This window comes from Lampris incognitus, chromosome 1 (genome assembly GCF_029633865.1).
Source record: "Lampris incognitus isolate fLamInc1 chromosome 1, fLamInc1.hap2, whole genome shotgun sequence".
Classification (NCBI taxonomy): domain Eukaryota; kingdom Metazoa; phylum Chordata; class Actinopteri; order Lampriformes; family Lampridae; genus Lampris; species Lampris incognitus.
In genome coordinates this window covers 25509337-25536775 of record NC_079211.1, presented here as the reverse complement: position 1 = coordinate 25536775, position 27439 = coordinate 25509337, and the positions used below count along the sequence as shown (strand labels likewise).

Sequence of the window (27439 nt, the reverse complement as noted above, 5' to 3'; positions counted from 1 at the left end):
TCTTTCCCCTAAACTCAGCGGTTCAGCTACAGTCAATCATATCGCCTGAAATAAAGAGGAGATGAAGTAGCCAATCACTGACTTCAGTTGACGTAGGGCAAAAAGATGATGGCACGTGCTAGAATTTGTTGCATGAAAAAAGGCAATTAGATGACTTGCACTGATACATAGGTGATTACTGGATAACGGAGCACAAAATTAGATCAATATGCCTATCTGTTTATTAACTGAGGATGCTACAGAAGTGTGTTGAAAGCATATCTGAGTACCTTCTTAATACCCACTTGTCAAACTTGGACACTGATTAATATACAGTAGCATTCCACTGTTGCAGGTAGAAATGTGGCTTGAATTAATTGCCTGCTGTCATCCACTGTTGTCTATCACATCAGGAATCAGAAATGCTCTAGTCATTTCACTTCATGTACTTGCGTACATGAAATGAAACGAAATATCGTTTCCCCCAGCCCACAGCAGTGCAACACAAAGACAAAAACACATATCCAAAAAGTACAAGAACACATATACCTAAACTAGAACACACATAGCCAAACTATGAACACATATATCCAAATTAAGAACATGTATATTCAAACTCCAAACTAAACACATATATTCAAACTAAGCAAAAAAAAACAAAAAAATCACTTTCCAAGAGAACGAACGCCAGCCAGGATGACTGTCGGAACTGCAGTTTTGCATTGGCTAGCAGTTAGCTTAGCCTGTTCCGCATCCTGTCAGACCGCCCTCGGTGTTTCCTCTTCGTGTGCAGCTCCGGGCAGGGCCATGGTCCCTGGGCTCACAGGAGGAAGCGGACCAAGCTGTCCCAGACGATCCAGCCATCAAACGAACACACACGCAGAAGTAACGTTAAGTTCACGCCGCCATCTTCCCACACTGGTACTGGATGAGGTCGCTGCAAATGTTAGTTCGCGCCATCATCATCCCACACCGAAGCGGTGAGTAATCACCTCCCCTCACTTTAGAGTCACTTTTTAGCCACTTCCATTTTTGGAAAGTTGTGTTGAGTGAAGAGAGGACTGCTAAGAAGAAACAATATGGCATCTGGAGTGACAACCTCAACACACCACTCCTTTCCTCTCATCTCTTTGACTTACAGGCAGAGGAAGTTTCTATAAGACAACAGGTGAAGCGGTGCTTCACCAAAAAACAAACAAACAAAAAACATAACACACGTATCACATAAAACACCTTTTTCGATGCCAACATTTCATTATAATAACAATTTCCTCTGTGAATCAAGCAAAAAAAGTGTCACTGTTAAAAAAAATGTGTCGTGGGTATTGTACAACACAGCGTCCTCTTCAGGTGACACAGGGGAGTGTTCTGTTTCACTAACCCAATGTAAGTGAATTTAAGTTGAAATGGTAACTTACACGTTGTTGATTGGACAGTTATGGTTTATGACGCGTTTTAATGCCCACCCCGTGAAGCAGTGCGTCACCTCGTCTTTCCTCGACCTGAAAATGATTGACAACCGTCTAACCAATCAGAGAACACCAGTTTAGCCTTTCCGACCGATCCTATGCTTGACTTGTTCTCCAATCCTCATCATACCTTTTGGTATTTGAAGCACGGTAAAAGATTAGATAAGAAAAAACGATTAGCTTAAGATAAATTAGTGATTACTATAGTAGTTTTTGGTGGTTCTTGTATATATATATATGGTAAATATTATAATGAATTAATATGTTCAGATCTTTATTGTTCAACTTTATTGTTCATCTTTATATTTGCATTTTTGATCTTGACATCGTGCAGTAGCCCTGTACTGTAGGCTAACATTAGTTTTTTAACTAGCTTAGCTAGCCAGCTACTAGCTTAGCTAGCTCCTGTCATGTCTTTCACAATTTTTGCAAAGAAGCATTATGGTGGATGCAAATATAATTGACCAGATCCAACGGGATTTTTTTTCACACTTTCTCGTGAGGCAAAACTAGAAGTGAAGGCACAGGGGACACTGTTGTATTCTTATGGACAAAGTACCCGGAGATGACTTTATGTAAAGGAGCTTTTATTCATATCTCTCGGCTGTACATGTCCACCTGACTGTCAAGGCATTGGAGAGCGCAGTTCTGGGTTTTGGCGCTTTTGCACCTAATATTTATATCCTTTCTGGGCGGGATTACATGTAAACAATAAGTAGTTCTGTATCCACAGTGAATGATAGAACATTTATCAATACACCACATTTCTCCCCAGAAACTTTAAACCTCTCATATTTTCATCTGAACAACAACAACAAAAATAAAACCCGTTTTCCACCCACAGCAGTGACATTCTTTTTCCTATTACAGTCAACACTCAATGAACAGTTGTTTACAATCAATGTTTCTCCTAAGCAGATTATAAAGTTAACCTATCAGGTGCTCGCCTGTTTCGCTGTGGTCTGGTGCGTGGTGCTTCCGTAGCGGCATATGCTTCATCTCTTTCCAGTTCACCACTGGGTACCACCTCTGTTTCTGGAGCCCTGACAAACACATGTTCTGCAATGTCAAATTCTGGGTCTCCTGTGTTGTCTGTGGTCTTACCTGTGATCAACTGGTCAATGTGTTTCTTGAGGGTTTGCCCCTCTACCTTGACTAAGTAAGTCACTGGCCCTAGAGCTCGCTCTATCACCCCTGGTTTCCATTTCTTCCCATCCCCTCCCCGAAAATCCCTAACCTTCACCTTTTGATTGGGCTGGAGGGTTCTAGGACTGCCTGTAACCTTTGTGTGTTTCTCTTGCATCTGTGCTGAGAATTTTGGCTTTATCAGCGACAACCTGGTTCGAACCTGTCTTTTCAGAAAGAGCTCAGCTGGGGTTTTCCCTGTGGTTGTTGATGGAGTGTTCCTATAACTAAACAAAAAACTATCAATGCACTGTTGCACTGGATACCCATATTCCTTCTGCTTCTCTAAAGACTCTTTAAAAGTCTGGACCAACCTTTCTGCCTGTCCATTGGAAGCTGGATTGTAAGGAGCGGACTTGATGTGTTTGACACCATTTTGGTCTAAGAAGGTTTCAAACTCCCTTGACACTAGCTGTGGGCCATTATCTGAAACGACCACTTGGGGGAGCCCCCACGCTGCAAAGAGGCCCCTCATTGCATCTACTAGGGCTGTAGCTGTAGTCCTGGTCATAAGCTTGACCTCTGGCCAGCGCGAGTATGCATCACTGACCAAAAGAAACTGCTGTTTCCCTTTTTATGCAAAATCGATGTGGATTCGTTCCCATGGCTGCTCTGGCCATTTCCATGGGTGTACGGGCGCTTTGGTGGGCAGGTGTCTGTTTGCTTGGCATAAAATACAATTGTTTACCATATTTTCTATTTCCTGATCTAAGCGTGGCCACCAAAAATGGCTTCTGGCTACTGCTTTTGTCTTCACAATGCCCAAATGCTCTGCATGCAACTCTTTCAAGAGTGTAGGTCTCAGTGTCATGGGTATGATTACCCGTAAACCCCATAACACACAGTTGGCTTCCACTGTGAGCTCACCACGTCTGTTCCAGTATGGCTTTAATTCTTCATCTGCTACATGTTTAGGCCATCCTGTCTGTATAAAATGCCTAACTTTTGTGAGCACCCTGTCTTCATCTGTTTGGATTTTAATATCTTTGGCTGAGACTGGCATTGCTTCTAACCAAGACACTCCGTACTCTGGGTTACTCGTTGGTGCTTCTCCCTGTACTGGGAGCCTGGACAGACCATCTGCATTTGCATGCTGTAAGGAGGGTTTGTAGACTATGTCATACTGATAGGAAGAGAGGAGTAATGCCCATCTCTGCAGGCGGGCAGCGGCTAACGCTGGCACCCCTGTTGTTGGCCCTAGAATCTTTACTAAAGGCTTATGATCCATCACTAATATGAATTTCCTTCCATATAAGTAGTCCCTAAATTTTTGTATCCCAAAAATGATGCCTAGTGCTTCTTTCTCAATTTGAGAGTAGTTGATCTCAGTCTTGCTACACGTGCGTGAGGCATATGCGATTGGACGTTCACTACCATCTGCCATTCTATGTGCTATCACTGCTCCTAACCCATAGGCACTTGCATCACACGCTAGTAATAGTGGTAGCTGGGGGTCAAAGTGAGTCAGCACTGTGTCTGATGTTAACTGGCTCTTGGCCTTCTCAAAGGCTTCCTGGCACTTAGTAGACCATACCCATGGCTTGTCTTTCTGTAACAACTCAGTCATAGGCTTTATGATAGTGGATAAGTTGTCCATAAACTTCCCATAATATGTCAGTAGGGCTAAGAATGCTCTCATTTCTGTGACATTCTTTGGGGTGGGAGCATTTGCTATGGCTGTTACCTTCTCTTCTATGGGGTGTAACCCTTCCTTGTCTATTTTGTGCCCTAAATATGTAACACTTGGCTGGCAGAAGGCACACTTGTCTTTGTTCACCCTTACACCTCTGTCTTGTAACCGCTCCAGCACTCGTTCTACCTTTTCCCAGTGTTCGGCTTTTGTTGTCCCTGTGATGAGTATATCATCTAAATAGCACACCACCCTTGGCAGCCCCTGTAATACCTGATCCATGATGCGTTGGAATATTGCTGGGGAGCTTGCTACTCCATATGGCAACCTGTTTAGACGATACAGCCCCTTAGGCGTGTTTATAGTTAGGTACTGCTTGGATTCATCATCCAGCATTACTTGCTGATATGCTTGTGTGAGGTCTAACTTGGTGAAATACCTGCCACCTGCTAGTTTAGCAAACAGGTCTTGTGTCTTTGGCAGAGGATATTTGTCTACCTCTAGCCATGGGTTTATTGTCACTTTATAATCCCCGCATATTCGGACTTCTCCGTTTGTTTTGGGGATACATACTATGGGAGTAGCCCATTCACTATATTCTACCGGGGTCCATACTCCTTTTTCTTGCAGTCTGTCTAGCTGCTGTTCTACTGCTGTAGTCAGTGCATAAGGCACTGATCTTGCTTTGCAAAACTTGGGCGTGGTGTCGCTAACCACCTGTAACCTTGCTTTTACTCCTGAAATGACCCCCTTGTCTCTCTCAAACACCTGGAAGTATTTCTGATACATCTCAGTCAGTGGATCTACTACCACCGGTACATGGTTCACTCTAGACCAGTCTAACTTTAAGAACTGGATCCAGTTTCTACCCATCAGTGTTGGCCCATGTCCCTTACACACTAACAAAGATAGCTGTTCTGTTTGCTCCCCACACTGTACTTTCACTTGGAATTTACCCAACAATGGAATCGGCTCTGAAGAATAAGTTTTTAAACTTACACCACATGGCATTAGTTGACACTTGCTAAACCTCTGTCTGTACAGTTTCTCATTTATGATACTCATGGCTGCGCCTGTATCTACCTCCATTTTGATCTTTACACCATTACATCTCACCATGACCATAAATGGTCTGACATATTCATTATCATTTTTAGGCCTACCGGTAACGGAAAACAACCCCAAGTCTTTTTCAGTCCCTGTTACCTCGATGATGGTCAGCTTGTGGGTTTTGTTGGAGGCCCTGTAGTCCTCATAATCAGTCTCTTCCTCCGATGCACTTTGCTGCTCGTGGGGAGACTCCTTCCTGGTGATGTAGCGAGTCTGCCTCTCTGCAGGAGTGGCCCTCCTGCTCGTCCTAGGTCCCCGTCTGGAGCTGCCCCCGTGGTTGGCCGTCTCTGACTCCGATGATGCAGTGGACCTGCACGCCCTCTCCAGATGGCCCTTCCGGTTGCAGGCTCTGCACTGGAACTCTTTGTACCTGCATGTCGCTGCTTGATGTCCCTCTCCGAGGCACCGGTAGCACGCCGTGTCCCTGGCGCCATTTTTCCTGTCGTGTGCCGCGTTTCCGCGCGCCCTGGCGCTCCCTTTTGTAGCTGCTGGCTCTCACAATGTCTGTTCTCAGCGGAGCTTGCTGGAACGCTCTAAGACTCGTGGATGTGCACTCAAAATTGTTCACCGTGTCCATCACTTTAGCCCAGTTTAGCTCTTGTCCATAAGCAGCACTCAACAGCTTAGTTCTCAACTCTTTACTACTGATACCATATATTAGCTGATCTCTCAGTTGTTCTTCTAGCGTCGCGCCATATGCGCAAGAGGCTGCTAACCCTTTTAGCGCGGCAACATACTCGGCTAGAGACTCACCACTTTGTTGCTTGCGGGCACGGAAGCTATAACGTTCGCTCAGGACATTCTTCTTTGGCACATAAAAGTCCCTCAATGCTTTAAAAATATCAGCTAATTGCGTTTCCGATGGCTTCTTTGGCGTTACCAAGTCAGTCAGTAAAGGGAAAATCTTTGCACCCACCACGGATAGGAACACAGCCCGTTGCGTCCCCTCCTCAGTCCCGTTGGCTTCGATAAACTGTGCAAAACGATCCTCGTACGTGCTGAAGCTTTCGTTAGCCTCGTTGAAGCACAAACCCGACTCACTGCTAAACACAGCCATTTCGTTACTGAAGTTGCTAGTTGCTCCTTTGCTTGCTAGTTAGCGCGTTGCTCCGGTTAGCTCTCTCTTCTCTCACACCTTTTTTTCCGTCTCAGAAGACAAAGTTTTCGTGGAAAAACGAATCCCCCTCGTCGCCAGTGTTGTGTTCTCATGGACAAAGTACCCGGAGATGACTTTATGTAAAGAAGCTTTTATTCATATCTCTCGGCTGTACATGTCCACCTGACTGTCAAGGCATTGGAGAGCGCAGTTCTGGGTTTTGGCGCTTTTGCACCTAATATTTATATCCTTTCTGGGCGGGGTTACATCCGGTCAACAACATGTAAACAATAAGTAGTTCCATATCCACAGTGAATGATAGAACATTTACCAATACACCACAGACACCAAAGCCCCCCATCAAGCTGGTGCAGAGAGTGGGCTCGGTAAGTCGGGAGTTTGTAGTGTTCTAAAGTGTGACAAGGTGGAGTGGCTAACGGGGAGTGTGCTAACAAACCGCTTGTATTGCTGGCCTTGCGTGATGTTCAAGTGTGCTGCTGCAGGAGATGGATGTTCTTCAAAGTTTGCAAGAGATGGATTTGAGGATCTACGAAAATTTGACAGATCTGTTAAGCTTCGTGAAAAATCGAAGGAGCATGTCAGTGTAGCCGTGCAATTAAGTCTGCTGGGAACTGTGAGAATTGAAACTCTGATTGATGAAGGCAAGAGTCTCCAGTTGGCAAAGCATATCGACACAGTTTTTGCAAGGCAGACCGATGAGACGACCGATATATCATGCAAAGCCCAGTTGTCCATAATTGTGCGCTATATCGATGCTGCGGGAATAATACAGGAACGTTTCATTGGGTTCTTTGACGTCTCAGGAGGCAATGATGCTGAGTCAGTCTTTAATTTCATTGATAGAGAGATGGCTAGTTACGATTACAAACAGAAACTTGTTAGTCAACCATATGATGGCGCGGCTGTGGTGGCATCTTCACTGAACAGGCTTCAGGCAAAAATGAAACAAGTTGCACTGAGTTTGTTCATTGCTATTCGCATCTGCTCAATCTCGTAATGAGTCAAGGAGCAAAATGTATACCGGAGGCAAAGATTTTTTTTTTTTTTTGCTACTTTGTCAGGGTTTGTAACATTTTTCAGCAAATCAACAAAGAGAATTACTTATTTGGAGGAAAGTGATTGCTCCAGACTTCCAAAAAACGCCCCCAAACGCTGGAACTTCTTGTCACGCATTGTCAGCACAATCATGAAAAGCTCCTTAGAATTTTTGAGTGTCACTACCTCCAGGAATTAGACCAGACCATGAGTTCTTTGCCACAGATGGATTTATTTGTCTACACCGCTTTCGTCCTTAAATCCGCCGCTTTTCATCCACCGTCAAACTTTAAACATACAAAATGCACAGAACAACAACATATTACTATCACATAGTACAAGCTGTAAAACAAACATAAATATGCACGATGGCGAACAAAAATACAAATAAACATACCTCGCTGGCTGCACCAACCTCGAGGGAATGAGTCCACTTAAGTAAAAATAAATAAAATCTTCGAAGGAATGAACACAAAAATAAAAACTCCCGACCTTAAAATGAGTATAAAACCTCTTACACCTGTCAACTTCTTAGGGGAACTGGGCCCATGCGAAATCTACGAAGAACTCCCACCAAGGTGTTTGTGAGCTCTGGCCCAGTGAGAAGGTGGTCATTTAATGATGCGTCTTGGAACCTTGCTGAACAATCGAAGACAACACGTATCTTCCCAGGCTTTTGTGGGTGGTATACCCCATGATGGGGAATGTACCAGACTGGTTGATTGTTAAGTTCCTCATCTGGGACCTTCTCTGCATCGCCACGGGCGATAATGTCTTCCATGAAGTTCTCATAGTCTGAATAGTATTTCTGGTCTCTCTTGAATTTGCGTTCCAAGCCCTTTAGATGCTGAAAAGCGCATGACTTATTATTGGGTAGATTTGGTCTGTCTTGTTTGAAAGGTAAGGGCATTTCATAATGACCATCTTCTTTGTGTTTATCCCATCTATCAGCTTGGTCAAGAAGTGGAGATCTTCCTGAGAGATAGTCATCTCTTCTCCAACTCTTTCACTGAAATCGGATTCCAGCAGCTTGATTATCTCATCTGGAGAGAACATTTCTTTGATCCGAGTCTTGCAGACGTAGTGAACTTCACCTTTGAGCTTGACTGGTGGTTTGGTTCTAGGTGTGACTTGCCTTACAATGATGCGATGACTTACTTCAAGTTGCATCACCTTCATGTCCACATGGGTCACCATAACTCACTATGCTCCAACCTAAATCAGTTTTCTGGGCAAAGGGTTGGGTTTCCTCCCCACACACAACCTCTCAAGGCATTAGAGCTTGTGGGCAATAATACCCAATCAGCAGACCAATCTCACATTCCATTTGTGGAGCAATGTGTTCTGCTAGATGCTCCAAATGAGCCCATGCCTTGCAGTCTCTGGAGTTGGGATGTGTGTCCGATTAGCAGGGATGTATTCACGAGTGTAAACTGTCGGCACTGTGATCTTCTTAGAGAATAGCCCTCCTATTTGTAGGCCTTTGAGTCTTTTGCAGTGTACAATCGTCCTTTTTGATGACATTGTTGACAGTTTCAGCTTTACTTCTTCTGTGTTTGTGTCTAAAGCATCTGCCACTGAATGAGGAGTTGCTTTGTGAATCTAGTAGAGCGTAGACAAGTACTTCCTTGCTTGAATCACTCTGAGTTGAAACATAGACAGGTATTATTGTCGAAGTCTGAGTATTATTGCCATCTTGTACAACTCTGTTGGATGTGGTTTCATTGGTGACATCCTGTTGTAGCGTTGACTTTGGCTTTCTTTACTTACTGTTACGTATTTCCTTAGATTGTTCTCTTTTTGGTTCTTGTTCTGGTTTTGAGCGATTTTCATGTAGGCATGTGGGGTGACACTTTGAGCAGGTGTCACAGACCATCCGGTTACCACAACTCTTGGAATGATGGCCAGGACTCAAACAGCTGAAACACAGTTTCTCACTCTGAATAAACTTGACTCGGTCAGCAACTGGCTTTTCAATGAATTTGTGACACTTGTGCAAGGGATGTCCTATCTTCTTACAAAACGCACATATGACTATGTTCCGTTCACTGGTGTTGATCGTGAAGATCTTGGCACCTACAGTTTGTTTCTTGGAGACAACTACATTTTGGCTCATTTTGGCTTTGTCAGGTTCACTTTGCCGTAGTGCATGGTAGGATGTTATGGGATTACACACAATACTAGCTTCCATTGTTAGGAACGTCACAAAATAGCTGAAGTTTGGGAACCTCCGGTATTCCAGTTGGTATATCGTGGCATTTTGGTTCCATCTGGTACTCAACCAGTCAGGTAGTTTGGCAGTCAGTTTCTGATTCTCAATGCCATCATTGAGAACATTTAGACTCTCATTGTGAGCCATGGCAGATTCACGACTGCATAGAAAATCCACAAACCTTCTTATAGGCTCCCTTGAGCCTATAAATAATATTTATGGCAGTTAAAGAGAGCATGCTTGAATCGGACAGAGTGACAGATGAGGAAACAACCAGTGCTGCAAATGGGTTCATCAGAACCTTGGAAGATTTCGATTTTGTTTTCATGCTGCTGACATATGAGCAGATTTTTTGTTAGACAGCTGTGGTTTTTGATATTGTGCAACAGAAAGCAGCAGATGTTGTCTTTTTACAAATCAAGGATTGAGTCTCTTCTCTCCTTTGAAAAGGAGAAGAAGTCTGAGGCATCATTCCAAGCCATCTGTGCAAAAGCTGCTGGCATGACAGAGGAGCCAGAGCATCATCCCAGGAAAAGATGACGTAGAGGGAATGCTCAAGAGCCCAGACAGCATTCTAGGGATGTGTATACAGCTGTCTTGAACAACTTGATTGACCAGCTCACCCAGCGTTATGTTAAACATGAATAAGACACACTTCCTTGAGCTGCTCGATCCAGTGAAGTTGGATGACATGGCGAGAGATTTCCCATTTGAGTGTCTAAAGAAAGGCTATGGGCATTTCTTTTATTCAGACAGGTTGAAGGAAGAATTGCAAGTTCTGTACTCAGACAGGGACCTTCATACCAACAAAGGCAAGCTGTGACCTCACAGCATTTTTTTTAAACTACTGAGCTGGACAGGGCAATGCCACAGGCTTATCAGCTCATGTGCTTAATTGCAACAATTGGAGTAACATCAGCTGATGTGGAGATGAGCTTTTCATTTCTGAAGCATCTAAAGACATACACAAGGAATACCATGGGACAGGAATCAAATCAAATCAAATCAATTTTATTTGTATAGCCCAATATCACAAATTACAAATTTGCCTCAGTGGGCTTAACAGCAACACAACATCTTGTCCTTAGACCCTCTCATCGGATAAGGAACAACTCCCTAAAAAACCCCTTTAACAGGGAGAAAAAATAGGAAAACACCTCAGGGAGAGCAACAGAGGAGGGATCTCTCTCCCAAGACGGACAGCGTGCAATGGATGTTGTGTTCATGCAATTTACATAATACAACATTGAAAGAGGATACCAGAATTATAATGGACATAAAATTTATGAAGAACATGATGCACAGGATGCCAAGCAGTGTCCACATGCCAACGGAACAGTCCAGGACCCAAGCCACGCAACCAGCATCATCATGTAAAAAAAGAAAAACTTATGTGAGGAGAGAAAGGGCAGGCAGCATCCAAATGGCGACCACCATCACCACGAAGACCTGGAAGGAGAACCAACTGCACATGCATGCAAGAGAGACTCACATTACACCATTCAAACACAGAAAAAGAGAAAGGAGAAGACATCATTCAGAGAGAGAGAGAAAAGACATGTTAGAGAAGAGAACAGTTTGCAATAGTCATTAGCCATAATCAATTAAGTCATCAATTAGTCATAATCTATACTCTGTAATCTATACTCAATAATCTCGTTGGCAGAACAGTGGTTGGTAAATTCATTGAGACAGAAAATGACAGGAATGACTTCAAAACTGACTTCAAAATTTAGCAGTGCTAGCAATTGAAAGGAGCATAATCAAGTCAATGGAAAAAAAATCCTTGCTGGTATGACAGAGTGATTGACCACTTCACCAAGAAAAACAGGAGGATAGAATTCATCTACAAGGTGAGAGTGAGATTTCATGTAATTGCTTGTATGCTATTCTGATTTTGTATTTCTTGATAAGTATGACTATTTTTTTTCTAAATTTATTCCTGATTTTTCCCTTTTTCTCCCAATTTAGCGGCCAAACGATCCCTATTTTAATTGATAAGTATGACTATTTAAAATTCATTGCAGTTATTACATATAACTACAACTACCTGAGTTTTGATGAGAGATGAAACAAGTTTAAAGACCAAAAATTTTTCCTATAGGTGTGTTCCAGGTCAGTTGAGACTAGCTTTCCTTTATTACTGTATTAATTAGATTTTCTGTATTTTCCATTTTGTAGTAAATAAGACTGATACAAAGCAAGAGAGGCAAGATTGAGATGGCTTGGACATGTGTGGAGGAGAGATGCTGAGTATATTGGGAGAAGGATGCTGAATATGGAGCTGCCAGGGAAGAGGAGAAGAGGAAGGCCAAAGAGGAGGTTTATGGATGTGGTGAGGGAAGACATGCAGGTGGCTGGTGTGACAGAGGAAGACGCAGAAGACAGGAAGAAATGGAAACGGATGATCCGCTGTGGCGACCCCTAACGGGAGCAGCCGAAAGTAGTAGTAGTAGTAAATAAGACTGATCTTCAGGATGATAAGGAAAAACATCGGTGAGAAAGGATGCCATTCGGAGATGAGACAGCGTCGGGATTGGAAAGTGAATAGGGAGAGAAAGAAAGTGTATATTGGATTTGTTCTGCAGCACGGTAAGGTCCAAGTCAGCCCTCCTGTCATACCAAGCTGTCTCATGTCCAGTCAGCACAGCTCTTCTCTGTCATGCCCAGCTCTCTCATGTCCAGTCAGCACAGCCCTCCTCTGTCATGCCCAGCTCTCTCATGTCCAGACAGCACAGCCCTCCGTCATGCCCAGCTCGCTCATGTCCAGCCAGCACAGCCCTCCTCTGTCATGCCCAGCTCTCTCATGTCCAGCTAGCACAGCCCTCCTCTGTCATGCCCAGCTCTCTCATGTCCAGACAGCACAGCCCTCCGTCATGCCCAGCTCGCTCATGTCCAGCCAGCACAGCCCTCCTCTGTCATGCCCAGCTCTCTCATGTCCAGCCAGATTTGCCTTCCTCTGTCATGCCCAGCTCTCTCATGTCCAGCCAGCTTTACCCTCTTCTGTCATACTAGGCTCTCTCAAGTCCGTGAAAGCAAGACCATTGGTAAGTATTATTGTTTCAAATTCATTTTATTATGCTTCAAATATTCAAACTTGGATATTTGTTCACTTGAACTAATCTGTGTTTTATGTCTCCATTTCCAGCACAGAATCACCAGAAAATAGCAGACCCTTTCCTCTGCCCTGCTCCCTGTCAGATAATTCACTGCTGTCAGAAGTCCAAGTCCTTGTCCATTAACCTGAAATGTCTGTTTTTGTTTGTGTTTTTAATTGTTGCATCAAATAGAAATGCCTATTTGGACAGAGACTGTTATATTAGTCACATATTTTGAATAAAATGTCATGAACATATGTGGGGTTTATGTTTTTCAGGCTACACTTCTGTTTGCAGTACAGTCCAGTCCAGCTCAGCCCTCCAATCTCATGTGAAACAAACGTCAAGACCAGCTCAGTCCCCTCCCATTGCTCTCAGCATTATCCTAGCAGAGAACCAACAGCTCTTACCATTGGTAAGTATTATTAATTCAAATTAATTGTATTATGCAAAAGAAAAAAAGAAAGAAGTGACCAAGGCACTCTTGAGGGAGAAAAAATTAAAAAGCCTTTATTAATGTGCTAATGCATGATTCAAGTGAAAATGTACAAAACACAGCAAAGCATTGCGGCAGCACTGGCCTTCATCAGGGTGACTTAATTTTATTATGCTTCTAATCTATCTAAGATGAAGAGTTGTCTACTTGAACTAATCTATAGGTTTTATGTCTCTATTTGCAGCACAGAAGCGCCAGAAGACCAGCAGACCCTTCCTTGTGCTGTCCTCCCTGTCAGATATTCCACTACTGTCAGAAGTCCAAGTAACTCCTAACCTGAAACGTCTGTTTGATTGACTGTTTTTTAAATTATTGTGTCAAATGGAAATGCCTACATCAAAGAACAGAGATTGTTATGTCAGGCATGCCTTTTGACTAATATGCTGGGATTTATCTACTTAATGATTTGTTGTTTTTACACATATGGTGATGGATTTTTTAAAAGTATAATGGGGAGGTTGATTGGGTGGTTGCTGCACCAAAACTTTTGGTCAGCAGCTGCCACTGCTTAGAGGGAACAAAACATTGTCCATCCACATAGATATTACGTGTTTATCTTACGCGTTTATAATTTCTGTTTATAATTTTGAAAAGAAATCTGGGAGATCCTTTGTCCTCAAGTAATTATTAGAGTGCGTCTGTTTTTGCAGTCTGTATTTACATGAGATGTTTATCAAAAGTTTTGTTATAATAAAGAATGGTATAAAGCCATGACTGGCTCATCAAAGTATGCCGCCTCATGCAATAGCTTTACTCTCGCCCTTGATAATTATAGCCGATCACCTTGATGAACACAATTTCTCAATTTTTGTAAATTCTCTCTCTATAATCTCAAATGAAAACCTATTGTAAGTATATGTGAGTGAGTGTGAGGGAGAAAGAGAGAGTACACGTTTGTTTGTGTGCGTGTGTGTGTGTGTGTGTGTGTGTGTGTGTGTGTGTGTGTGTGTGTGTGTAGATAGATTTATTTAATAGATTTATTTAACCCCCTCGACAGATGATAAGAGAGCCGGGGTCATTTATCGGAGACTTTTAACTGCTAGACAGAATGGTGGGGCAGGCTTAACGAAAGGTGTGGATTGTAGAAAATTAACAGGAGACAGTGAAAATGTTATGAGTACAACAAGCCAATTTAATGCAATTTATGGCAACAAGCAATACATCCATCCATCCATTAACCAAACCACTTATCCTGCTCTCAGGGTCGCGGGGATGCTGGAGCCTATCCCAGCAGTCACTGGGCGGGGGGCACACCCTGGACAGGCCGCAAGTCCATCACAGGGCCAGTCCACTCGTTTTGTCGAACACACGTACAACCAACGTGACAATGCCCTCTAGTGGTGACTTACTGTAACGACAACCTTCAGGTTGAGCACGTCAATCTCCTTGGGGAAACCTTTGCTGCCCCACCGCACTAGGTAGTTCTCACTGCACAAATGTAAATGTAATGTATACACTTTATGAACATCAATCAACAGTCATCTTCTGATGATTATTAAAATGGGCCCCCTCATTATGTCTGTTACACTAGTACAGTTAACCACATAGGGCACTGCTAGAATACTGAAATATTCTGTCAGGTTCCTTCTGCTCCACACACGGACAGATCGACAGACAGACAGCTCAATCTCTACGGCTGCAAATGGGGTGAATCAAAGCCAGGCAAAGGAGACACCATCCTGAAAAAAACACCTGTCAAAATATTCAAATGGCTGCGAGGCCTCCAGGGAGCGAAACAGACATGAAGGTAGTAAATGGATAAGGGATGAAGGGAGCAAGAAAGGAAATATGGATGATACACAAACAGACAAAAACAAACGCAAACAAATAAAATACATGAGTGAGAGACAAACAAGGAGAGGCCACCAGACACAACTGACAGGAAGACGGTAAGAAAGAGAAAGACCATCAACTGGTGGTAAATATACACTGCAGACTAAATACAAATAAAGATATGTATTTAAAAGGGTAAAGGCATGATTCCACATCCACCTCAGTGTTGCCAGCTGTGATGGCTCAGGTGTAAACACACATACACACTACGACATTGACTGAAGGCCGTGGCTTATATACTGCCAGGTATCACACAGAGTTGTCTGTCAGTATCTGCTCCTCAACAGCTTTTATTTCCACTTATATTAGATACATCCAATATCGCTCTGTTCTTCTGCTCCTGGATCTGTACTTGTGCTCCAGGATCTCAGTGCCGCCTTCAACACTTTTGATCATGACTTTTTGCTAGAGAGATTAGAAAAATGGGTCGGACTCTCTCACCCAGTTCTCAACTAGTTTAGAACATACCTACAGGACAGGCAGTTCTTTGTGTTTATTGGATACTTTTCTTGGGACAAAGTGATTATAATGTGTGGGTACGCCGAGGTTCGATTCTCGGACCATTGCACCTGACTCACCCCACTCCCAGATCAGGGATGGTTGTTTCCTCTTCACATAGATGGCATTTTTGACCCCCCCCCCCGGTTCTTATTAATTTGATCAGAATCATGTTTACTGCCCATGTAGGACTAGTTTTGTGGCTCTCTCGGTGTGCTTAACATAGAATAACAACACTACAACACAACAATCTTCAGATATATGCACAAGGGTTGATTATATACAGAAAAATTATTATCATGGAACAAAGGAAAGATTGGGTGGAAAGACATTTCAGTTCTCAATAACTGTGATAAGGGATATGCTAAGATGTTTGTGCGACAAAGACCACAATACCCAATGTTATTCACCAAAGTCCATCCATTATCCAAACCGCTTATCCTACTCTGGGTTGCAGGGATGCTGGAGCCTATCCCACCAGTCATTGGGCAGCAGGCGGAGAGACACCCTGGACAGGCCACCAGTCCATCATAGGGCCGACAAACACACATATTCACACCAAGGAAATATTTAGTATGGCCGATTCACCTGACCTACATGTCTTTGGACTGTGGGAGGAAACCGGAGCACCTGGAAGAAACCCATGCAGACACGGGGAGAACATGCAAATTCCACACAGAGGACGACCCGGGATGACTCCCAAGGTTGGATTACCCCTGGCTTGAACCCAGGACCTTCTTGCTGTGAGGTGACCACAGTAACCACTGCGCCACCATGCTGCCCTTAACCAAAGTCATTATCCAGAAAAAAGATCTATGCAGTTTACACTTGTGTGTGAGTGAGTGAGAGGGAGTATGTGTGTGTGGTTTTTTTTATTGGAGAGGTTGAGATTTATTTGACTTTCATCTCAACAGATTATAAGAGAAAGCCAGTGTCCCTAATCGGAGACTTCTAACTTCTAGACAGAATAGTGGGGCAGGCTTAACGAAAGATGTGGATTGTAAAAGATTAACAGGAGACAGTGAACATTTTACGAGGGCACCAAGCAATTTTAATGCAATGTATGGCAACAAGCAATACAGTCCACTCTTTGTCTAACGCACGTACAACCAACGTGACATTGCACTCTAGTGGTGTCTTACTGTAACGACAACCTTCAGGTTGCTGAGCATGTCAATCTACTTGGGGAAACCCTTGCTGCCCCACTGCACCAGGTAGTTCTCATTGCACAAATGTAAATGTAATGTATAAAACTTTATGAACATCAATCAGCAGTTCTCTTCTGATGCTTATTAAAATGGGCCTCCTCATTATTTTTTACACTAGTACAGTTAACCATATAGGGCACTGCTAGAATACTGACATTTTCTGTCAGGTTCCTTCTGCCCCATACACGGACAGATCGACAGACAGACAGCTCAATCTCTACGGCTGCAAATGGGGTGAATTAAAGCCAGGCAAAGCAGACACCATCCTGAAAAAACACCTGTCAAAATATTAAAATGGCTGCGAGGCCTTCAGAGAGCGAAACAGACGCGATGGTAGTAAATGATTAAGGAATGAAGGAGGTGAGAAAGAAAGGAAGTAAGAATGATACACAAACACACAAAAACAAACACAAACAAATAAAATAGGCGAGTGAGAGACAAACAAAGAGAGGCGGCCAGACATGATGGACAGGAAGACGGTAAGAAAGAGAAAGACTATCAACTGGTGGTAAATATACACTGCAGACTTAATACAAAACTAAAGACATGATAATCAGCTTTAGAAAGACTCCTCTTAGTCCTGTACCAACCAGCATTAAAGGTGCTAACATTGAGCTTGTGGACAGCTACCAATATCTGGGGGTTGTTCTCGGAAACAAACTGTGCTAGAAACTCATGTTGCTTCCACATCAAAGAAGGTCCAACAAAGACTTTTCTTTTTCGCTGAGGGAAGTACATTTAATGTCCCCGCTCCAAATGATGACTCTCTTTTATAGAAGTTTTACTGAAACAGCTTGAATGCACTGTGTTATCGCTTGGTTTGGTAATTTGACTCTGGCCAATAAAAAAGGCTTGATAGACTCATCAAATGGGCTAGTAAGATTTCAGGGAGACGTTAAGCCCAGTTTAACGACCTTTATAATAGGAAGGTGTTCAGATAGGCTACTTCCCTTCTGGAGTGTCAAGGACACGCCCCTTCGGCCAGAGTTTGAGCTGTTACCCTCAGGTCGTCGGCTGAGGATGCCCTGTATTAGGACTAAGAGATATACAAGGCCTCCTTTGTCCCCACCGCCATTCAATTGTTAAATGGTCACCTGTTGTCTGCAGATCGCTTGTTTCCATGGTCTGTATAGTTGAACTCTTTTGGTTCTCCTTGCTCGCTATGCCCTGTTGTTTTTTTGTTGTCCATCAGTGATGTGTCAATTTTGCCTTGGTGTTTGTATGTTTTGTTTGTGTGAGAGTTTTATACACTATACTGGCTGCAAACTAATATCCCTGTAAGGGACAATAGAGATACTTGACTTGACTTTGACCCTCTGTGAATAGTACACATGGCCCTTGTAACTTTAGGTAATGGTCACAGCAATTTGCATATGAAACCGATTGTTGTTTTCGGTCGTTATGAAACTTATTGTTTATAAGGGTGGGGGATACCTGCAGTCAGTTGAGACTAAAGAGGTCACTTAGATGAGTGATGAAACGTTTCTCTCAATAAACGTTGTGGCCAGATGAGCGGATCAACTCTCTGGGGTTAATGGTGGAGGGTTTAAGAAGGGGAAATGGCACATTGTGTGTGTGTGTGTGTGTGTGTGTGTGTGTGTGTGTGTGTGTGTGTGTGTGTGCGTGCGTGCGTGCGTGCGTGCGTGCGTGCGTGCGCTAGATAAAAAGGAGAGGAAAAAGCTGTGCTGAAAATGGATATTAACAAATGAATATCGAGTTTATGAAGAACAGAGTAGCAAAGGTGAACGCTGAGCTCCAAAAGTGTTTGTACAGCAGATTTTCTTTATAATTAGGAAGTTCTCATGTTCAGCATTAATTAAAACCTGTTGTCATCCAAAAATAAGTGTTTTTTTTAAGTTTGTACTCAAAATGTCGAAATAATTTGAAAGAGGAACAGTGCACGGAATAGTAGACAATACATGTTAAATTCGCTTTCCCAAAGGACAGAAAATGCCTTTCGATTAACCTAATAAGTTGTATTTAAACAAGTATGGTCAAGAGAGGCACCGGATACCTGCTCATGTGGGAGCTGTACTGCTACACCCAATGCGACTCTTGTCCTATATTAGGTTTTTACAACCAGCTAAACTCTCCCTTGCATCATATCCTCCAAGGAACAGACCAGTGTTGTATATGGACGGGATTTAATAACAAGGAAGTATGAAACTGAAAATAAACATACAGAAAAGCATACATCAGTATATGATACAAAATAGCTTACTCAATCTAGAGTTAGAGTTAGGATAACTAATCCTCTATTTTTCAGGAAACAAAGGTAAGTATAAAACTAACATTTTTCTTTGCAGGAATAAAATGTAAGTTGTAACTAATCAGGTATTGCATTGAACACTGTATTTACACTAGCATCAAAAGTATAGCCTGAATGCCATCATTAAAATGTGCTGTCATACATGTTACCAAAAGTATACAAACTGTAGCAAATATGTAAAAAATACTTCAAAATAAAGATTCTAGCAATGATGGATAATAGCTTTACTTACAGATATTGCCACTCAAAGGGGTAGAAACTAGGTGATGGCTAATGAGATGGAACATGAATATAGCTGCAGTGCAGATACACCATTTTCTTTGTTGTCACAGGAAAAGGTAGTAGCTGAAACTGCAGCACTTAACTATGCCACTAGAAGGCAAGACTCTAAAGATAATTGAACTATGCCCCTAGTGGCAGGGAGGCTCCAAAATTAAAGGAAACCGTTCCATTACAGGAGCAAAGGGCAATGAATTTGCACACAGGATGGCTAAAAGATCACCAAATATGAGGCATATAATTGACACACCTTCCTGAAAAGGGGGAGGCAAAGCACTAATCAAAAAGAAAATATCAAAACTTTGGCAGGAAAAAAACCCAGATGAGGACATTGCGGGGAGCACATACTGTATAATACAAAAGACAGCACAGAGTGCCAACGATCTGTTTCATATTCAAATTGCCGTGACAATTACGGCACGACCCACGGAAATTTGCATATGAAACCGATCGTTGGTTTCGGTCGTTATGCAACAACTGTGCTGAAGGGTGGGGATACCTGCAGTCAGTTGGTACTTGGATGACGGAAGAAACGTTTCTCCCACTAAACTTTGTGTCCAGAAAAACTGATTCAACTTTCTGTGATTTCCTTACCTAGATTATTGTGCATGCGTCAAGAAATTTTGACTAATTTCGGCAAGGATTGCCTTAAACTTGTACGTGAGTACAGCAAACGGCGCGTAAAATGGCAGACTAAAGGAACTACCTCAGATTCAGCCTCAGGTGCAAACAGAGCGGGACTACACATAAAAACCTGCAAATGAAATCTGCTGTCAAGGTCCCCCAAGCTAGCAAGATCCTCCAGAATGCAGAGAGAAAGCTGTCGAACGAATGACTGAGACAAACTAATTTTACCATCGACGCTTTGAAAGCCAAAGAGGAGCAGATCCTACAGAGACTAAGGTCGCGTCTGGATGATACCACTTTCCAACGTCTGACTGAGTTCACAGAGGCTCGTCTAGCACAAAATAAAAGTCAAAAACCAGTCATCATCTGTTTGTTTCCCTAGCGGGGGGGGGGCAGCGTTTCAGCAAACTGGATCTCTCCCATGCTTACCTGCAGGTGCCGGTTCAGGAGGGCTCTCACAGTTGCCTTACCATCATCACTTGGAACAACGTCAGCACCATCGATCTTCCAAAGAGTAATGGACCAAGTTCTTCAGGGGCTTCCCAATGTGCACTGTTTTCTGGAAGACATTTTAGTGACTGCACGGGACGATGCTGATCATCTAAAAAACTTGGAGACAGTGCTGAGTCGCTTGGAGAACTTTGGCCTCCGGGTGCAGGTTTTTCAGGAACTCACTGGGATATCTGGAACACATCATCGACGCCACAGGCCTCCACAAATCCCCAGAAAAACTCAGCGCTATTGCCGAGGCCCCTGCCCCAACAAATGTAAGCCAACTCTGCCCCTTTCTAGGACTGATAAATTATTATGGCAGATTCGTCCCAAACATGGCAACAACACTCAGCCCCCTGCGCAAACTACTGCATGCAGGGGCACAGTGGGAGTGGTCCCCAGAGCATGAAAAAGCATTCTGTTCGACAGCTGAACATGGAAATGTGCAGCTGAACATGGAAATGCAGATGGCCACTCACGCCTGCCATTGCAGGTGGATCATGAGGACAAACCAGGTTCTGTGGATACCGTGCTGTTACACCACCTGGACTCCCTGCCTGTGTGCAGCACAGATAATTCGCAAAGAAACAAGGTATGACCCGGTGCTCTCTCACGTGATGGACATGGTCTTGTCAGGGCAGTTTCCAGTAGTCAAGGAATGGGACGATGCACTGATGCCCTATTGCTCAAGGAGAGAGGATCACCATGGTTCTAGGGTGCCTTCTGTGGGGCCATCGGGTTATTGTACCCCCAAAGTTGAGAGCACAACTGCTGAAAGAGCTGCATGCGGGGCACCTGGGAGTGGTTAAAATGAAAGGCATTGCTCGCAGCTACTTCTGGTGGCCGGGGATTGACGCCCAAATTGAACAGCAGGCCAAAGTGTGTCATTACTCGTGGCCGTGCATGCCATAGCAGAGGGTACATGTGGATTTTGCTGGGCAGGTGGAGGGGCATATGTTGCTAGTGGTGGTCGATCACTCAAAGTGGCCGGAAGTGGAGCTGTTGGATTCCACCATAAGCTCAAAGACTGTTCAGGCTTTAAGGGAGTTGTTCAGCTGTCATGGCCTGCCTGAGGTTTTGGTCAGTGACAATGGTCCGCAGCTGACCTCGAGTGATTTTGCGGATTTTCTCAAAGTGAATGGGGTAACACACATGCACTCTGCACCCTTTCACCCAGCCACAAATGGATTGGCGGAACGTTTTGTGCAGACACTTAAACGGTCGTTGAAAGCTTCCAGGGGGCAGACCATGATGCGACATCGACTGGATTTATTCCTGCTCAGCTATAGAAATGCTCCCCATGCCACAACGGATGAGTCTCCGGCCATGCTCTTCCTTTGCCGTTGGCTCCACTCCCGGATCGACCTCATCAAGCCAAGTGTGGCGGCCGTGGTGGGTCAGGCAGGGTCGCAGGGCCCCATTTGCCAAGGACAAAGACATCATGCCTGGGAACCCTGTTATGGTGCATGATTATAGACGGGGGTGAGGAGAAGTGGATGTGGGTGTGGTGGTGTCTCAGGCGGGGCCAGTGTCCTATATGGTAGATGTCAGGTCAGGGCTACACTGGAAACGCCACACAGATCAGATGAGGGCCTGTGACCCGGAAATGCTCACGCCTGGAGAGCCATCACAACCCGCCTCATTGGAGCAAACTGCTACTGCCCCCACAAAAGATCCAGTGCCAATTTCGCCAGCGGGTAGGCAGGATCCCCCTCCAAAAAGTCACTCAGTCCCACAAACGCAGCCAGGGCCAACAGAAGTATCAGTTGAGGCTGATGCTCCACCAGAGACGTGTCTGTGAATGTTCTCATTCATCCAGGTCATAGTTATCCAAAGGAATTGAATCAAGAGCAGCTGGACTTGAATGTGAACGGAGCACTAACGAAATCGAAACTAACACTTCCAACGACTGTCGTTGCTAAACATCGGAACACAAAAGAGCCATTGACATCAATAGCTCTGATAACGACTCCAAAGAGGCTAAATATCTGAGTTTCATCACCAGACAGTCAGACTAGCTTGGTCCAGTCAGAAAGGCACGAACTGATGAAGCCTCTTGGATGAGAGGCAAAACGTCTTCACAGATATATAATCAAGTCCAGTTGCACTTGATTCAATTCCTTTGGATCCCCCAGAGACTGTTCCCTCAGAAACTGTTAGGAGGTACCCTACACAGAAAAGAAAACCCCCAGACCGCCTCAATCTGTAATGGACTTTGAGTTAAAGGGGCACTCGCCACACTAGGTTAGTTAGTGAGTTTACCACCGCTCACCCAGGTTGTGTAACATGTGTAAGTCCTGTTTTTTTAATGCAAGTGTTAGTAGGATGTTTTGAGTTATGTTATCTGTTTTAAAGTATTCCGTGTTGTTCTTGCAGGAATATTCGGGTGTTATTCAGGAGATATAAATAAGCATCCAGGTTTTTTGGGGAACTCCGAGCTAAATAAGTGGAGAGGAGATGTGATGTATTTTGTGTGTCTGCTCTGGACACTTCCCTAGGGTGCCGTTAGAGGGCGCCAATGTTTATATATTGGGCATCACTGTTTCCAGGTCGTCTTATTCTGCACTCTCTCTCTGGAATAAAGTCGGATCACAGCACAATGAAAGTCCGCTTCGCTTCTGTTATCTTATTATGTACTTCAAGTTTAGTACAGAGAAGTCGGTGACTTCCATCTGTGTTCACCGCCTTCATGGGTGACAGTACACCGGGTGTGGAGGACGTGATGATCAAAGGTGATGTGGAGCCACCCCCTAAAACACCTGAAGGGCAGACTGTGTGGTACACACCCCACCATGGGGTGTACCACCACAAGAAGCCAGAAAAGATAAGGGTCGTGTTTGATTGTTCAGCGAAGTTCCACGGTGTCTCTTTAAATGACCTGCTGCTGACAGGCCCTGACCTGATCAACTCCCCATTGGGAGTGCTCTATCGCTTCAGGAAAGAAGCTGTAGCTGTGATCTGTGACATCGAGAAGATGTTCCATGAATTCTCTGTCTCTCCTGGATTACAGAACTACCTAAAGTTCCTCTGGTGGGAGACCAGATATTTGGAAGGAGAACCACAAGAGTTTCAGATGGCTGTCCACCTTTTGGGTGCTGCTTCATCCCCTGGATGTGCCAACTTTGGCCTGAAGTACCTAGCTCGACAATACAAAGAGAACTATCCAACAGCATCAGCCTTTATTGAGAAGAACTTCTACATGGACGATGGTCTAACAAGTGTCCCCTCAATAGAAGTGGCCAAGAAGCTGGTCATTAGGCACAAGAGTTGTGCAAAAGAGGAGGTCTACGCCTTCACAAATTCAACTTGAATGAAAGAGAAGTCCTGAACTCCGTGGACCCATCAGAAAGAGCAGTGACCACTCAATCTTGGCCTGAATGCTACACCAGCAGAACGTGCACTCAGTATCCAGTGGTCACTAGAACATGACACCTTCAGCTTCAATGTCGACTTAACGGATAGGCCCTCAACACACCGTGGTATCTTGTCAGTCAACGCTTCCTTGTACGATCCACTGGGGTTTGTCGCTTCATTCACCCTAAGCGGAAAGTGCATCCTTCAGGAGCTGTGCCGTAGAGGTGTCGGATAGCATGACCCACTTCCTGAGGACTTGAACTCACGGTGGGAGGAATGGAAGAACGGTCTCCAGAAGCTGAAGGAAGTCTCAATACCGAGATGCTACCTCCCACAAGACTTCGGCAAAACTGTCAATATGGAACTGCACCACTTCTCGGATGCTAGTAATGTGGGATATGGGACATGTTCCTATCTCAGATTCAAAAATGAAAGGAGTGTCTGACTCCAGCGAGTCAGACACTCTCTACTGGTGCAAGGAGCATTCATTCATTCATTCATTCATTCATTCATTCATTCATTCATTCATTCATTCATACTGTCTTATATTGAAGAGTAAATACGCTGATATTCACCTCTCCTCCCAGATTTACAAAATGGTTGCATTGAGGCAAAAGACCTTTCAAAAGACTGCATAATTTTAGCGTTTTAACACCCTCCCATCTGCAAATAGGGGACCCCCCCCCATAACTGGTCACTCAGTTCGAGCACTGAGTCTGCGTCTAAGTTTTGTCTTCGTTTGATGGCAGGGGGAGCTGGTGCTGGATTGGCTGAGTAAGCGGGGCAGGCTAAGCTAACTGCTAGCCCATGCAGACCGGCAGTTCCAATAACACCGAGGGCGTGTCTTGCCTAGACGTGCCGTGGGATTTAGAATAACGCGGCGTTGACTGGTGTTTTCGATGTCGTGGTGAGGAGTGCGGGGAGGTGTATCGAGGGTGTCCGGCTGGGGGAGCTGGCGCTGGATCGGCTGGGAGAGCTTGGTGTTTTTCGTTTGGTGGCCCGGGGACCACGGCCCCTGCCTGGAGCTGCGCTCGAAGAGGAAACGCTGAGGGCTGTCTGACAGGACGCGGAAGCAGGGCGGGCTAAGCTAACTGCTAACCTATGCAGACCGGCGGTTCCGACAATCATCCTGGCTGGCGTTCGTTCCCAGACTGATTTATTTATTTTTCGGTATGTGTGAGTTTGGGTATGTGTGTTCTTGTAGTTTTTGGATGTGTTTTTGTCTTTGTGTTGTACTGTGGGCTGGGGGCAATGGCATTTCGTTTCATTTCATGTATGCAAGTGCATAAAGTGAAATGACCATTGATTGATCATCATCAATAATGTAACGATCACGGGTGAATAGGCTCGATAGCCCTTGGCTAACGGGTCGGACCCTTTAGTCAACTGGTTAACGTTGTCGACCGTGGTGCGGAAGCTACGGGTTCACGTCCCGGCTGTGACGGTCTGGCCGGGCTGCCTCCCCGAATTCGCTACATTGGTGTCAGAAGTGGGATTGTCGCTTGCGGTTGTCGTTTGCGGTGCGTGAGCCCCAGGTTCGCGTCATGGCTGTGACGGCCCGAAGGAAGGGGGCAAAGTAACGATCACGGATGAATAGGCTCGGTAGCCCTTGGCTTACGAGTCGGACCCTTTAGTCGACTGGTTAACGTAGTCGCCCGCGGTGCAGAATACACGAGTTCTCGCCCCGGCTGCGAAGGTCCGGCAGGGACCCCCTTTCCGAAAGAAGGGGCAATGTATCTGTGAATGTTCTCATTCATCCAGGTCATGGTTATCCAGAGGAGTTGAATCAAGTGCAACTGGACTTGGTATATATCCGTGAAGACGTTTCGCCTCTCATCCAAGAGGCTTCCTCAGTTCGTGCCTTTCTGACTAGACCAAGCTAGTCTGACTGGCTGGTGATGAGACTCAGAATTTATCCTCTAGGAGTCGTTGTCGGAGATATTGATATGCATGGCTCTTTGTCATCCGATGTTTACCAACGCCCGTCGGTAACAGAGCCATACATATGCGTGGCTTTTTTTGTGTACCGATGTTATGGCCGCGCCCGTCGTCATCGGAGCTATTGATATGCGTGGCTCTCCTGTGCTCCGATGTCCAGCCGGGCCCGTCGCCATCGGAGCTATTGATTTGCATTTGTTTAGCAGCGACGGTCGTTGGGGGATGTTAGTTTCGACTTCATTGTTCAGTGGTCATGAGAGTCGTTGGAGCCGTTAGTGACCGACTGTTGTTCTTGGAGGCTAGGCTTCTTGAGTCTCCTGGGTAGAGATGAAAGGACGGTGTAGTGTATTTGAATAAGAAGTGCATTACTCGGTGTGACTGCTAGGCGGCACTGTAACTTTGCTGTTGTGTTACTGTGTTTGTATTGAGACCACAGAATAAAAAACGTCGTTGACTGACTAGACATGGCTTCCACCACATCATATAGTACATGGTGTCAGAATAAAACTTGAAGAAACCAAAGAAAGGAAGAAAATGGAGCAGATGAAACCTCCGACCTCATTAAGTCTAGAAGGAAATCTAGCGGAAAATTGGAGAGTCTGGATCCAGAGATTCGAACTGTTCCTTGTCGCCAGCGGAATTGACGAAAAGTCCGATGCAGTGAAAAGAGCCACGTTCCTACATGTGGCCGGAGACGAAGCAATTAAGGTATATAACACGCTTGACTTCGATGAAGACATAGATGACTATGATATATTGAAAGAGCTATTCCGCCAACATTGTGAGCCAAGGAAAAATGTGACATATTTGAGGCACTTGTTCTTCACTCGAGTGCAAGGAAAATCAGAATCTGTTGATGCATATGTGACTGATTTAAAGAATAAAGCGAAAGACTGCGAGTTTGAGTACCTTACCGACTCACTGATACGAGATAGAATCGTGTGTGGAATCACGGATGACCAAGTGAGAGGACGACTACTGAGAGAACCGGACCTCACGCTAAACAAAGCAATAGACATTTGCAGAGCCAGTGAGTTGAGTCGGAGTCAGCTAAAAAGTCTACATGAGGAGGTTGAAATTCCTGTTAATAAAGTCCCCAAGAAAAAACAACGTGACAAATAGAAAGACAGTGGTGCCACAGCACAGAGGGTAAAGATGAGAAATCAAGGAAACTGCACAAGATGCGTGAGCATCTTGTGCAGTTTATTTGAGTGTATTTGGCATGAGCCAAATACACTCACCGGCCACTTTATTAGGCACACCTGTCCAACTGCTCGTTAACGCAAATTTCTAATCAGCCAATCACATGGCAGCAACTCAATGCATTTAGGCATGTAGACATGGTCAAGACGATCTGCTGCAGTTCAAACCGAGCATCAGAATGGGGAAGAAAGGTGATTTAAGTGACTTTGAACGTGGCATGGTTGTTGGTGCCAGACGGGCTGGTCTGAGTATTTCAGAAACTGCTGATCTACTGGGATTTTCACGCACAACCATCTCTAGGGTTTACAGAGAATGGTCCGAAAAAGAGAAAATATCCAGTGAGCGGCAGTTCTGTGGGCAAAAATGCCTTGTTGATGCCAGAGGTCAGAGGAGAATGGCCAGACTGG

General features: G+C 44.5%; 1 long non-coding RNA gene across 1 annotated transcript; it reads left to right on the top strand.

Moving 5' to 3' along the window:
• Positions 1 to 900: 900 nt before the first annotated feature.
• On the top strand, positions 901 to 13552 carry LOC130121705 (uncharacterized). The gene is made up of 3 exons (XR_008811090.1): positions 901 to 959; positions 13114 to 13250; positions 13521 to 13552. It is a non-coding gene; the product is annotated as an uncharacterized LOC130121705 (long non-coding RNA).
• The last annotated feature ends 13887 nt before the right edge of the window (positions 13553 to 27439 follow it).